Source organism: Hibiscus syriacus, unplaced genomic scaffold, assembly GCF_006381635.1.
Source record: "Hibiscus syriacus cultivar Baekdansim isolate YM2019G1 unplaced genomic scaffold, ASM638163v2 tig00111273_pilon, whole genome shotgun sequence".
Lineage (NCBI taxonomy): Eukaryota > Viridiplantae > Streptophyta > Magnoliopsida > Malvales > Malvaceae > Hibiscus > Hibiscus syriacus.
The window spans coordinates 2,583,981-2,596,873 of record NW_024063040.1 but is presented as its reverse complement, the minus strand read 5'-3'; positions in this window follow the sequence as shown (position 1 = coordinate 2,596,873).

Sequence of the window (12,893 nt, the reverse complement as noted above, 5' to 3'; positions counted from 1 at the left end):
TTATATTAGATTTTCATTCTCAAATTTTAAATTCTTAATATTTTTGTTTAAAATCTCTTGAATTTTGGAGGGGCATTGGTCCTTGAACCGTAACCCAACTCTTGAAGAAGTCTAATGGATAATATATTCAACACCTTTTATTTTATTTGTATTTAATTTAAATATATTATCTTTTAAATTATATATTTATTGGACATTTTTTATTAAGCTAAGTTGATTATAAAATAATATGTGTTTTAAATACTTTTAACTGTTTGATAATGAACGCTCAATCACCCTGCTGCAGTTGCTGATGCTCGAACCTATCTTTATGAACAACAACGATTCCTTAACCACTTAGGTAAATTGATTCGTGTTTATTGGACAATTTAACTATATTCAATACTTACTTTTAAATAAAATATCAAACAAAATTGAAAAATTTATACATCACATGTATAAACCGACCCAATGTTATATCAAAGTGGGTGGTGAAAGGGAGGGGGGATAAAATTGCTTAGAATTGAAGGAAAATGGCAACATCCTTTAAGCCTTACTGCTTCCAAGTCAAAATGATGTCACTCAGAAGAACAACAAATCAAGAGAAAAAACCAAAAATACTTGCAAGTTTAATAGCCGTACGCTCGAGGTTAACGAAACCAAATCTCACGGAGAGCTTCATTCTCCAGAAAAGTACACTCATCGGAATTTTTCTCTTACTCGTATACTAACAGTGTTGCCTTGTAAGCTCTAATAACAGTCCAATTTTAAGATCAACGAAGCTTTAAAGCACCTTCATTTTTTTGAAGACTTCGAGAAACAAAATCAATGAGCTTAAGAAATCACAATTCTCGGCTTCCTTTTTTTGAAGACTTCGAGAAACAAAATCAATGAGCTTGACTCCTCCGAGAACTGAATTTATCGGATCTTTAAGCCGATGCCATGTTCACGACAAATGAGTTCTAAAACTCGGCTCCGAAAGATCGCCGTATTGGCCACCTTGATGTGGAGTAATTTCTCTCATTTTCCCGAGATAGATATGGAGAGTTGAGGCCGGAAAAATATGCTTTAGATGCAGCATTGGCCGGGGAAATACGGTTAAGTCTAATCGGCGGCATACGAATACGGGGTTAATGGTCGGGTTAGGATGGACTTGGGTCGGGTTTCAGTCACTCCGACTAGACTCAAAATATATACCTTCCACCCGAATTCGTCTCGTCCCGAGTTTAGGGGTAACTTCATCAGACACGTATCCAATGAGACTTTTTTATATAGAATTTGAACCTGACCCAACCTTATATATATATATATATATATATATATATATATATATATATATATTATTTTTATTCAATAAAAATAGAGATCTAATTGAGAAAATTAATATATAAAATGTTATTATTACAATTATCCCTAAATATATAAGGTAAATTTAAATTATTTTTTGGTTTGAGTCAAGTATTTTTTACCCTAAACCCGAACCAAAACTCGACCCAAACATATCTTCTAAAAAATTTCGATTAGACCCAAACCAAATCTAAACTTTTTTAAAAGAATCTGACCCGATCAAATTACTTTAGGTCAAAACTGTCAAATTCAAACTCATGCCCGTCCCTAATTGGGTAGTAATGGAACTCGATCGTTTTAGCGGGAACTTCAACTTTTTTTTTTAACTTCGAATGTATTAAATGAGACAAAGTTATTTATAAAATCATTAATTAACCATTGAAATAAATAATATTTCAAAAATTAGTTGCATCACAGTCATTATATTTCAATTATCATTTTAAATTATTTCGTAAGCACATTATATTTGAAAAAAAATCATTTATTAAGAAAAAAATTAACAATGATGGTGGTAAAATTAAACCCTATAAGTCTACTAAAAGACCCAACAAATTACTCTATATAAACCCTAACGTCGTACAAAGTTATAACGTTGAGAGCTAAGAGTTGAGATTGGCAAGAGAGCTTTCTAAGTTTTTATTGTTTTGTTTTTGTATAATCTTCCATTAAAGAAAGGGTTTGAAGAGTTCTTGACTCGGTGTTTTCACGTTGGTTCGACAATAGAAGACAAACCATATTCATTTCTCGGAGTTTCATTCATGGCGGTGGAAACATTATGGCAGAAGAGAAAAACGCTGATTTTGAAGAGACCAATGGCAATGTTCCATTGGATTTGTCTCTTTCGCTTGGTAAAACACCATCGTGTTTATCAACATCAACCGATATGTCGGTGGCAACATTATGGCAGAAGAAAGTAGAACTTAGTACGGCGAACTTTTTGGAGAGGATCGGCAATGGAGCTTTCATGTCGGGACACCAAGATTTTGAAGAGACCAGTGTTTATTTGGATTTATCTCTTTCACTTGGTCATACATCGTCGTCTGCGTCAACACCAATATTTGAAACGGTGAACTTTATCGATAAGATCGGCATTAATGGAGCTTTCATGTCAGGACCAAGCACATTCGAAGTAGATTATCTGATGTGCATGGAGAAGAACGGCGATGGTTTGCAGTCAGACCAAACCGAAACCGATGATGTTTCCTTAGACTTATCACTTTCGGTGAATAAAAGTTGGAGGTTTGAAGTCGGTGAAAGCAGTAATCATAGTAATCTGGAGAATAAAAGAAGCTTGGAGAATGGAAAAACAATGTTAAACCCTAAGCCTACTACTTACAAGAGGAGGAAAGTAGAGATGGATGATGAACTGATCAGGATGACCGAGCTGAGACTCGGCCACGATCCATGGTGCATAAAGAAGAAGCTCTGGAATAGTGATCTCGGGAACATGGCGAGGCTGATGTTGGGATCGGAGTTGGCGGAATACCATATTCTGCCGCACTGGAATGCCGATCAGGTAGCGAGCATTGAACGAGGGTTGCCGGTTTAAATATGGAATAGTGACACCAACACAATACAAGGGATGATCTTCAAGCGTTGGAGCAGTAAGGCCAACGTTTTCATCAGTAACCGGACTAAGACTTTGTGAAGAGAAGGGGCTCAAGCACAACGATGAAATTGGCCTCTATTGGGACGTTGATAACTCGAGGTTCAATTTTTCTGTTCTTAGCCGAGCTCCATTGCAGTAACTTGTTCATCAAGATTTCTTTTATTTTCACCCTATTTTTTGCAATTGTTTGAGAAAATGATGGAGCACGGGACTCTCCATCTTTGCCAAATCCTCATTTTAGATATAAAATACAGGGGATTCGACTGTTGTGGATTGATAAAACAACGTAGGGGAGCTTTGACTCTGTACAAAAATTAAATTCAAATCAACTCTAAATATAGTCTGACCAAAAATCATGTATGAACCAAGTATTTTGTCAACACTAATAATATCTAATCTGCTGTAAGTAAAATATTGAAGAAATTCAACAATGCTTCCAAAATACTGAACATAGGACATCAAAACACTTCGGGTGTTAACAATAAGTTTCGAAGAGATTTTAGTTTATTTGAGCATAAATAGTTGATTGGTAGTTAAATTCTTCATTGTTAGTGTTTGGTAAATAACTTTTTGAAATAGTTTATTGTGCAAAATAAACTGAAAATGAAAATACTGAAAAAATCCAGCGGTTTGGAAGTGATGATTGCAAAATAAAATGTTAAATGACATATTTGACCTTTTTTTTCTATAATTACATCCTTACCATAAAACCTAAAATAATGAAATAGTCTTCATCCTAATATATTTAAGCTGAAATTTTATTTTATTATTTCTATTTTTTAATTGTAGATTCTCAAACATATTTTAGTTAAGAAAATATAGCAAAACATGAAAGTAAAAAAAATGTAGTGTTGATATTTTATACAAAGTTAATATTATGTATCAATCTTATAAGATTAACATTTGTAAATATTAAATTTAAAAAATATATTCAAAATTTTCAAAAATATTTACTAATTTTCTTAAGGAATTTTTAATTCATTGTCAAAATCATTTTATCCGAAAAATTTAACCCCAATAAAGACTAAAGTATTATAAAACATTTATGTACTTAATAATTAAATGTATAATATTTTTATTTGTCATTTTACCCATATCAACTATCAGCTAAATTTTATCAAACACTTCTATATAATCAGTTAATCAAATCAGTTGGTCAAATCAACTTCCAGCTATTAGTTGTTAGCCAAACACCCTCTTCATCTTTGGAAAATCAAAGAAAGACACTTATTAGAGTGATAACTGTATCAACATCCAACATATTGGTTTTTTTTTTTTTTTGCAATTCTTGCATAAACTTCCATTGACTTAGCTGTCGAGTGTAAACCATCATTCTTGACCTCCATAACCAGAAAATAATGAAGTTTACCAAGATCTTTGAGAGATAATTGTACATTACTTTTGGAATTTCATGAGATAAGGATATCATTAACATAAACGATAAGATAAAAACTTATATTACTATGCTTGTAATAGAATAATGAGAAGTTCGTTTTAGAAGACTTGAATCGATGAAACTCCAAAAATTCAACCCAACTCAAAATTTAGCAGTGCTTAATGAGTTGAGTAGCTCGTGAGTGGCTCGAACTCGACTCGGTTAAAACTTGATAAAAACTCGATTCAAGTTGACTCGACTCCAGACCTTAACAAGTTGAGTCGAGCAAATTCCAACTCGATTCGATAAGTTCGCGAGCAGCTTGTTAATTTTTTTTATAATTTTTTAATAGTTATTTTAAAAAATTATTTCATTCAAAAATTTTACTAATTTACTAACATATAATAAAAAAGATGTTAAATGACTAATCTATTAATTTTCTAATAAATAATAAAAAAATATTAAATTAATTATTAATAATTATTATTTTACTACACCCAAAAATCAAATCCTAATTATTATTTTAATGTATTTATAGATTAGTATATTACACTCTTTTAATCCAAAATTATTAAATCATTATTTTGGAGTTTAGACTTTCAATTTATTGTATACACTCTTTTGATAATTTTTTGTTAAATTTATTAATTTATATTTATGTTAAGCTCTATATAATATTAGTAGATTTTATTTATAGTTAAAAGAATATGATAAAAATTTTGGTAAGCTTAACGAGCAATAAAGCAGGCATCGAGCTTAACGAGCACGAGTCGAGCAACAAATTTTTAACAAGCACGAGTCGAGCAAAATTTTAAGTCGAGCAACAAATTTTTTTAATGAGCACGAGTCAAGCACTACCCAACTCGTGATCGACTCACTCCATAAGCACCCCTATCCTAACCAAATACTCCAACGCAACGTTTGGTTGGATGAAATCCCTTGGAATTGGGGGGAATTTGGAATCCAATTCCACCACTTTCCCATGTTTAGTTCAAGTTTTCCAAGGGAATTAGAATCCCTCATGGCTTCAACTTTCCATCAAATGAGGGAAAGTGAATTCCATCCAAGAATGGATGGAATTCAATTCCCTTGTTGGAGGGAATTGAAATTTGATCATACTACCCTCATCAATCTTTTGGTAACTTATTCATATATTGAATAAAACTATTTTTTTATTATTTCGGGTCGGGTCGGGTTTCTAATTCATATATTCGGGTCGGGTCGGGTGAAACTTTATTTTGGCCGGGTCGGGTCGGGTTTTTTAAGTGTGATATTCGGGTCAGGTCGGTTCGGGTTTAGGGTGAAAAATACCTGACCCGAAAATATATATAATTTTACCTTATATATTTAGGAATAATTACAATAATACCCCTCTCTATATATATTTTTCAATTAAGTCAATGTTTTTATTGAATAAAAATATTTTTTTATTATTTCGGGTCGGGTCAGATTTCTAATTCATATATTCGGGTATGGTCGGGTGAAACTTTATTTTGTTCGGGTCTGGTCGGGTTTTTTAAGTGTGATATTTGGGTCGAGTCAGGTTTTTTAAGAGTGATATTCGGGTCGGGTTGGGTTTGGGTTTAGGGTGAAAAAAATCGGACCGACCCGAAAAAAAAATATAATTTTACCTTATATATTTAGGAATAATTACAATAATACCCCTCTATATATAATTTTTTTCAATTAAGTCAATGTTTTTATTGAATAAAAATAATTTTTTTATTATTTTGTGTCGTGTCGGGTTTCTAATTCATATATTGAATAAAAATAGTTTTTGGTAAATTAACATACTCCGATTGGAATATATCGAAATATTGTTCTATCTTTTGGTAACTTATTAACATATTTTGATTGTGATGATTTTAACTTATGATGTTTATTAGCATGAATTTTATAATTTATTGAAATGAATAATCAATCAATAGAATGAAAATTTAATATTTTTTAATTTTTTATAATATATTACTACATGTAAGTTGTAAAACAAACTAAACTAAAGCAAAAAAATAAGAAGGGCAATTATGTCATTTTACATTACTGAAATCAAATTCATCTAACATGTATGCAAACCAAACAGAATATGGAATTGGATTCCAATTCCATTTCCTGCCAACCAAACAGAATATGGAATTGGATTCCAATTCCTGACAGATTCCAAATCCTTCATAGATTTTTATTCTCTTATAAACATTCCAGCGAACTAAACGCCACCTAAGTTTGAAATTTGGTGGAAACCAATGCATGAGACTGTTGGTTTTAGGGTTAACGCTCGGTAAACAACCTTCAATAATGCTTCCATCTTCAGGGCAGTAAAAACCGGAGAAACTAATGGATATTTCCTGTGCATCCAATCATCAATGTCTTGTAAGAAATAAATGCTATTCTTATCAAATTTGTTGAAATTCACTGCTACTAAGCAACCCCCTTGCCCAAGAATAATGTTCGATAACCCAGATCGGTTAACTTTTATATCATCATCACTTGCTTAAATCTTGGAATGCAGCAGCTTGATAATAGATTAACATTAGATTTACGGGAGATTCAACCACTGAACTTTGCCCTCACATATGTCAAAGAAGCTCAGATAATGGTCATTTAGTTCGTAAGAGAGCATCAGCCATGGTAGCTGTGGGGTTTGCTTTGCAGTTCTCCATTGCATGCACACAAGGTTGAATCGGATCCAAACACTCAAAGACTAAAATCAATAGGTAAGGGGAAGTTGATCCCAAGGTGCATGAACTATCATTTTGCTTGTGAATGACTTTAGCCATGAGGTAGCCTTGGAGAATGAAGGGCAACCTCTCAATAGATTAAACCCTACAATTTCATTGGCATCGAACATATATTTGATTTGTTGGTTTTTTTGGCAAATTTTGAATCCCACGTTGGTTTTGTATAAGAAGGAGGGGAAATTCTTTTGTTATAAATAGAGTCCTCCTCATCCTTAGTTTAGCATCCCACAAATATAAGCATTCTTCTATATTAAAGGCTATTTGTACTATTTCTCTCTCTTTGTAATATTTCCTCTATTAGTGAAATATTATTTTAGTAGTGTTCGAGGACTTAGACATAATTTTGGCCTAACCTCGTTAAATTTTGGTGTTATCTTTTATGTCTATTTAATAGTTATTGTGGGTTATAGTTGTTAATTATTGTCCTATTAAAATTACTTGTCTTGGTAGTTCTATCTAAGGAGAATGGGTTTTAACAAGGACCATTGTGACCCCTCCACTCTTTCTTGGGAATCTACCTTGGGGTGATTTTTAATACAATAGTTTTCACACTAGTCACCTAGATAATAGTTTTCAAGGTGAATTTGTTATTATTGGTGGAAATTAACCCGAATTCCACAACAATTGGCATCAGAGCTCTTGGTTTATTTTAGTATGCTCTGTGGTTGTGGCTTAGGCTGATCTCTTGGGAATCTACCTTGGGGTGATTTTTAATACAATAGTTTTCACACTAGTCACCTAGATAATAGTTTTCAAGGTGAATTTGTTATTATTGGTGGAAATTAACCCGAATTCCACAACAATTGGCATCAGAGCTCTTGGTTTATTTTAGTATGCTCTGTGGTTGTGGCTTAGGCTGATCTTTAACATCAGAAAAAATTTTCCTTGGGCTAATTGACATTCCACATTGACAACTATTAAATAGAATTTGTAGTAGAAATGACAGACGACACAAAAACATCCACATCATCGTCAATAGCTTCTTCATCTTCAATTTTAGCAAGAAATGTTGTGACAAATGTTAGATTTGCAGTGGAGATTTTTTATGGCACCGGTTATTTCGACATGTGGCAAAATGAGGTTCTAGATTCCCTATTTCAACAGGGTCTAGACATTGCTATTGAAGGGGAGAAACCAGATGATGTCGAGGAGAAAGAATGGAAGAGGATCAATAGATTGACATATGGTACTATTCGATCGTGTCTTTCTAGAGAGCAGAAGTTTGCATTTTCTAAGGAAACTTCTGTAAGTAAATTGTACTGGAGGAGAAATTTTTAAAGAAAAGCAGCCAGAACAAGCTCTACATGAAAAAGAGATTGTTTCGCTTCAACTATGTACCAGGTACCACTATGAATTATCGCATTACTAGCTTCAATCAGCTGGTGACTGATCTGATGAATATGAACGTGACTTTTGAAGACGAAGATCTAGCTCTGATGTTGATGGGAACATTTCCTGATGAGTTTGAGTATCTTGAAACTATTGTACTTCATGGGAAGGTTGATGTGTCTCTTAGTGAAGTAACTGCTGCCTTGTATAGTTATGAATTCAGAAAGAAAGACAAACAAAAAAATACAAGTGTCGAAGCAGAAGCTCTTGTTGTTAGAGGCCGTTCGAAGAGTCAGAATAAAGGAATGAGAGGGAGATCGAAGTCAAAGTCCAGATTAAGCAAAGATGAATGTGCCTTTTGTCGAGAAAAAGGGCACTGGAAGAAAGAATGTCTCATGCTAAAGAATAAAGGCAAACCTGAAAGGGGAAAGACTGTCTCAGAATCAAATGTGGTCGAGTATGATGATGCAGATTCAGATTTCACATTCGCTGCTACGCCATCAACCAGCTGTTCCAGTTCATGGCTGTTAGATTCAGCTTGGAGCCACCATATGACCCCCAATAGAGAATGGTTCTTTGATTTTAAAGAACTAAAAGGTGGAATTGTCTACACAACAAATAATTCCCCTCTTGACACACTTGGGATTGGTTCAATTCGCTTAAGGAATCAGGATAGATCAATAAGAACCTTAACAGGTGTCCATTATGTACCAGATTTAATGAGAAATCTTATCTCTATTGGAACATTTGAGTCAAAAGGTTTAGAAGTGAGAGTAAAAGATGGGATTATGAGGATTATCTCTGGTGCACTAGTGATAATGAAGCGAATCCGAAAAAGAAACAATGTGTATTACTTTCTGGGTAGTACAATTGTTGGGACAATAGCAGTGGCAGCTTCTACTGATAAACAAGACTCAGAAGCAACCAGGTTATGGCATATGCGCTTGGGCATGTTGGTGAAAAATCCTTGAAATTGTTGATAGATCAAGGATTATTGAAGGGTGCTCGAGCTTGCAAAATAGTTTTTTGTGAGCATTGCATCAAAGGGAAGAAGACGAGGGTGGAATTTGGAACAATAATCCATGATACTAAAAGTATTTTGGATTATGTTCATCAGATGTATGGGGGCCTTCCAAGACAACTTCATTGGGAGGAACACACTATTATGTCACCTTTGTTGATGATTTTTCCCGGAGAGTTTGGGTGTATACAATGAAGACAAAGGATGAAGTGCTAGGTTTTTTCTTTAAATGGAAAAAGATGGTGGAGACTCAAACAGGCAGAAAAATCAAACGTCTCCGTACAGACAATGGTGTAGAGTACAAAAATGATCCATTTCTGAAAGTCTGTGAAGAAGAATGTATTGTCAGACACTTCACTGTCAGATATACACCACAACATAATGGGGTGGCAGAGCGTATGAACCGGACATTAGTGGAGAAGGTTCGGTGTATGTTATCTAATGTTGGGTTAGGCAAAGAATTTTGGGTTGAGGCTTTGGTCTATGCTTGTCACCTTGTTAACTGCTTACTATCAACTGCTATTGGTGGTAAAACACCATTAGAGAAATGGTTTGGAGAACCTGATACAGATTATGATTCCTTACATGTGTTTGGTTCCACTGCATACTACCATGTTAAGGAGTCAAAGCTGGATCTAAGAGCAAAGAAGGCGATATTTATAGGAATCACCTCTTGTGTGAAAGGCTATCGTCTTTGGTGTCTAGAAAAAAAATAATCTTTAGCAGGGATGTTACCTTTGATGAATCTACCATGTTGAGAATGGTGACTTCAGAAAAATTGGAGCAGACAGATGGAACTCCCAAATAGGTGGAGTTTGAAGGAAGTAGAATTGTCCCAGCCAGTAAAGAAATTGATGTTGACTCTCCTATGGTAGAAGAAGAGTCAGATGAAGAAGAAGTTCAGACCCAAGAACCTACACAGCAACATGAATCAATTGTACTTAGAAAGGGAAAGAGGATCATTAGACAACCTGCTCGTTATGCTGATATGGTCACTTTTGCATCACCATTTGCAATTGATGACGTTCCTACCACTTTTAATGAAACAGTCCAAAGTTCAGAACATAAAAAGTGGAGGATCGCCATGAATGAAGAAATACAATCCCTTCAAAAGAATCAGACGTGGAAACTAGCTAGTCTTCCGAAGGGAAAGAAGGCAATTGGGTGCAAGTGGGTATATGCAAAGAAAGATGGATTTCTTGACATGAATAACATCCGCTACAAAGAAAGATTGGTAGCTAAAGGCTACGCTCAAACGGAGGGAGTTGATTATAATGAAGTATTTTCTACAGTTGTAAAACATTCCTCCATCAGAATTTTGTTGGCTTTGGTAGCATAGTAGAATTTGGAACTAGTTCAGATGGATGTAAAAACTGTATTTTTACATGGAGACTTGGATGAAGAAATCTACATGACTCAGCCAGATGGATTCAAAGTTGCTGAAAAAGAAGAGATGGTGTGCAAATTACAAAAATCGTTGTACGGATTAAAGCATTCTCTAAAGCAGCGATACAAGCGATTTGACAAGTTTATGATAGGGTAGAAGTACACAAGAAGCAAATATGATCATTGTGTGTATTTACGTAAGCTACAAGATGGATCCTATATATATCTTCTTCTTTATGTTGATAATATGCTGATAGCTTCCAGGAGTTAGACAGAAATTATGAAACTAAAGACTCAATTGAACAGGGAGTTTGAGATGAAGGATCTTGGTGAAGCGAAGAAGATTCTAGGCATGGAGATGTCAATGGATAAGAAATTGGGGAGGCTTTGTTTGTCTCAGAAAGAATATCTGATGAAGGTACTAAAACGTTTTTGCATGAATGAGAAGTCAAAACAAGTTAGTACACCTCTTGCTCCTCATTTCAAGCTCAATGCATCCATGTCACCTAAGGATGATGCAGAACGATAATACATGTCAAAGGTTCCGTATGCAAGTGTTGTTGGTAGCTTGATGTATGCAATGGTGTGTACGAGACCTGATATTTCACAGGCAGTTGGGGTTGTGAGCAGGTATATGCATGATCCTAGAAATGAGCATTGGCAAGATGTGAAATAGATTCTACGGTATATTCTGAACACCGTATATGTTGGTTTGTTCTTTCAGCATGACAAACAAGATGATCAGTGTGTAGTTGGGTATTGTGATTCAGACTATGCAGGTGATTTGGACAAGCGTCGATCAACTACTGGTTTTGTGTTTATATTTTCAAAAGCACCAGTCAGTTGGAAGTCCACCTTACAGTCAATAGTGGCTTTTTCTACTACAGAGATAGAGTATATGGCAGTTACAGAGGCTGTGAAGGAGGCAATTTGGCTTCAAAGGTTGCTTGGTGAATTGGGAATGGAACAGAAGCACATCAAAGTGCACTGTGACAGTCGGAGTACTATTCATTTAGCAAAGAACCAGGTTTACCATGCAAGGACGAAGCACATCGATGTTCGATATCACTTTGTACGAGAGAATCTAGAAGAAGGTGGAGTCATAATCCAGAAGATTCAGACCACTGAGAATCCTGCTGATATGTTGACAAACGTGGTAACTATGGTCAAGTTTAAACATTGTTTAGACTTGGTCAATATTGTTACAAATTGAAAGGTGAATTTGCAGACACTACTGAAGATTGGATTTTTGAGAGATGTGTGTGGAATTTGCCAAGGTAAAGATTTTTTGGTTTTTTGGCAAATTTTGAAACCCACATTGGTTTTGTATAAGGAGGAGGGGAAATTCTTTTGTTATAAATAGAGCCCTCATCCTCCTTAGTTTAGCATCCTACAAATATAAGCCTTCTTCTATATTAAAGGCTATTTGTACTCTTTCTCTCTCTTTGTAATATTTCCTCTATTAGTGAAATATTATTTTAGTAGTGTTCGAGGACTTAGGCATAATTTTGGCCTAACCTCGTTAAATTTTGGTGTTCTCTTTTATGTCTATTTAATAGCTATTGTCGGGCATAGTTGTTGTTAATTATTATCGGGTATAGTTGTTGTTAATTATTGTCCTATTAAAATTACTTGTCTTGGTAGTTCTGTCTAAGGAGAGTGGGTTTTAAGAGGGACCATTGTGACCCCTCAACTCTTTCCTGGGAATCTACCTTGGGGTGATTTTTAGTACAATTGTTTTCACACTAGTCACCTAGATAATAGTTTTCAAGGTGAATTTGTTATTATTGGTGGAAATTAACCTGAATTCCACAACATGATTATCCTCATCGAGTTATATATTGATTAAACACTTCAACACGAAATAAAACCATTGATGAAACAAAAATTTATATTTGATAAAATAATATACATTGATCTCTCTTTATTTTTATATCCTTACTTTAGTTTTTCTCTTGCTTTGTTCTTCTCCATTACGCAATAAGTTATCAACACGATCTCATTCGGTTATCATCATTCTTAAAGGTGATTCTCGAGAAGGATTTGAATTTGGTATTGATGATTGGATTAGTTGTATATTCAACTTAGCTCGAAAAGTTCGAATGTTTTATT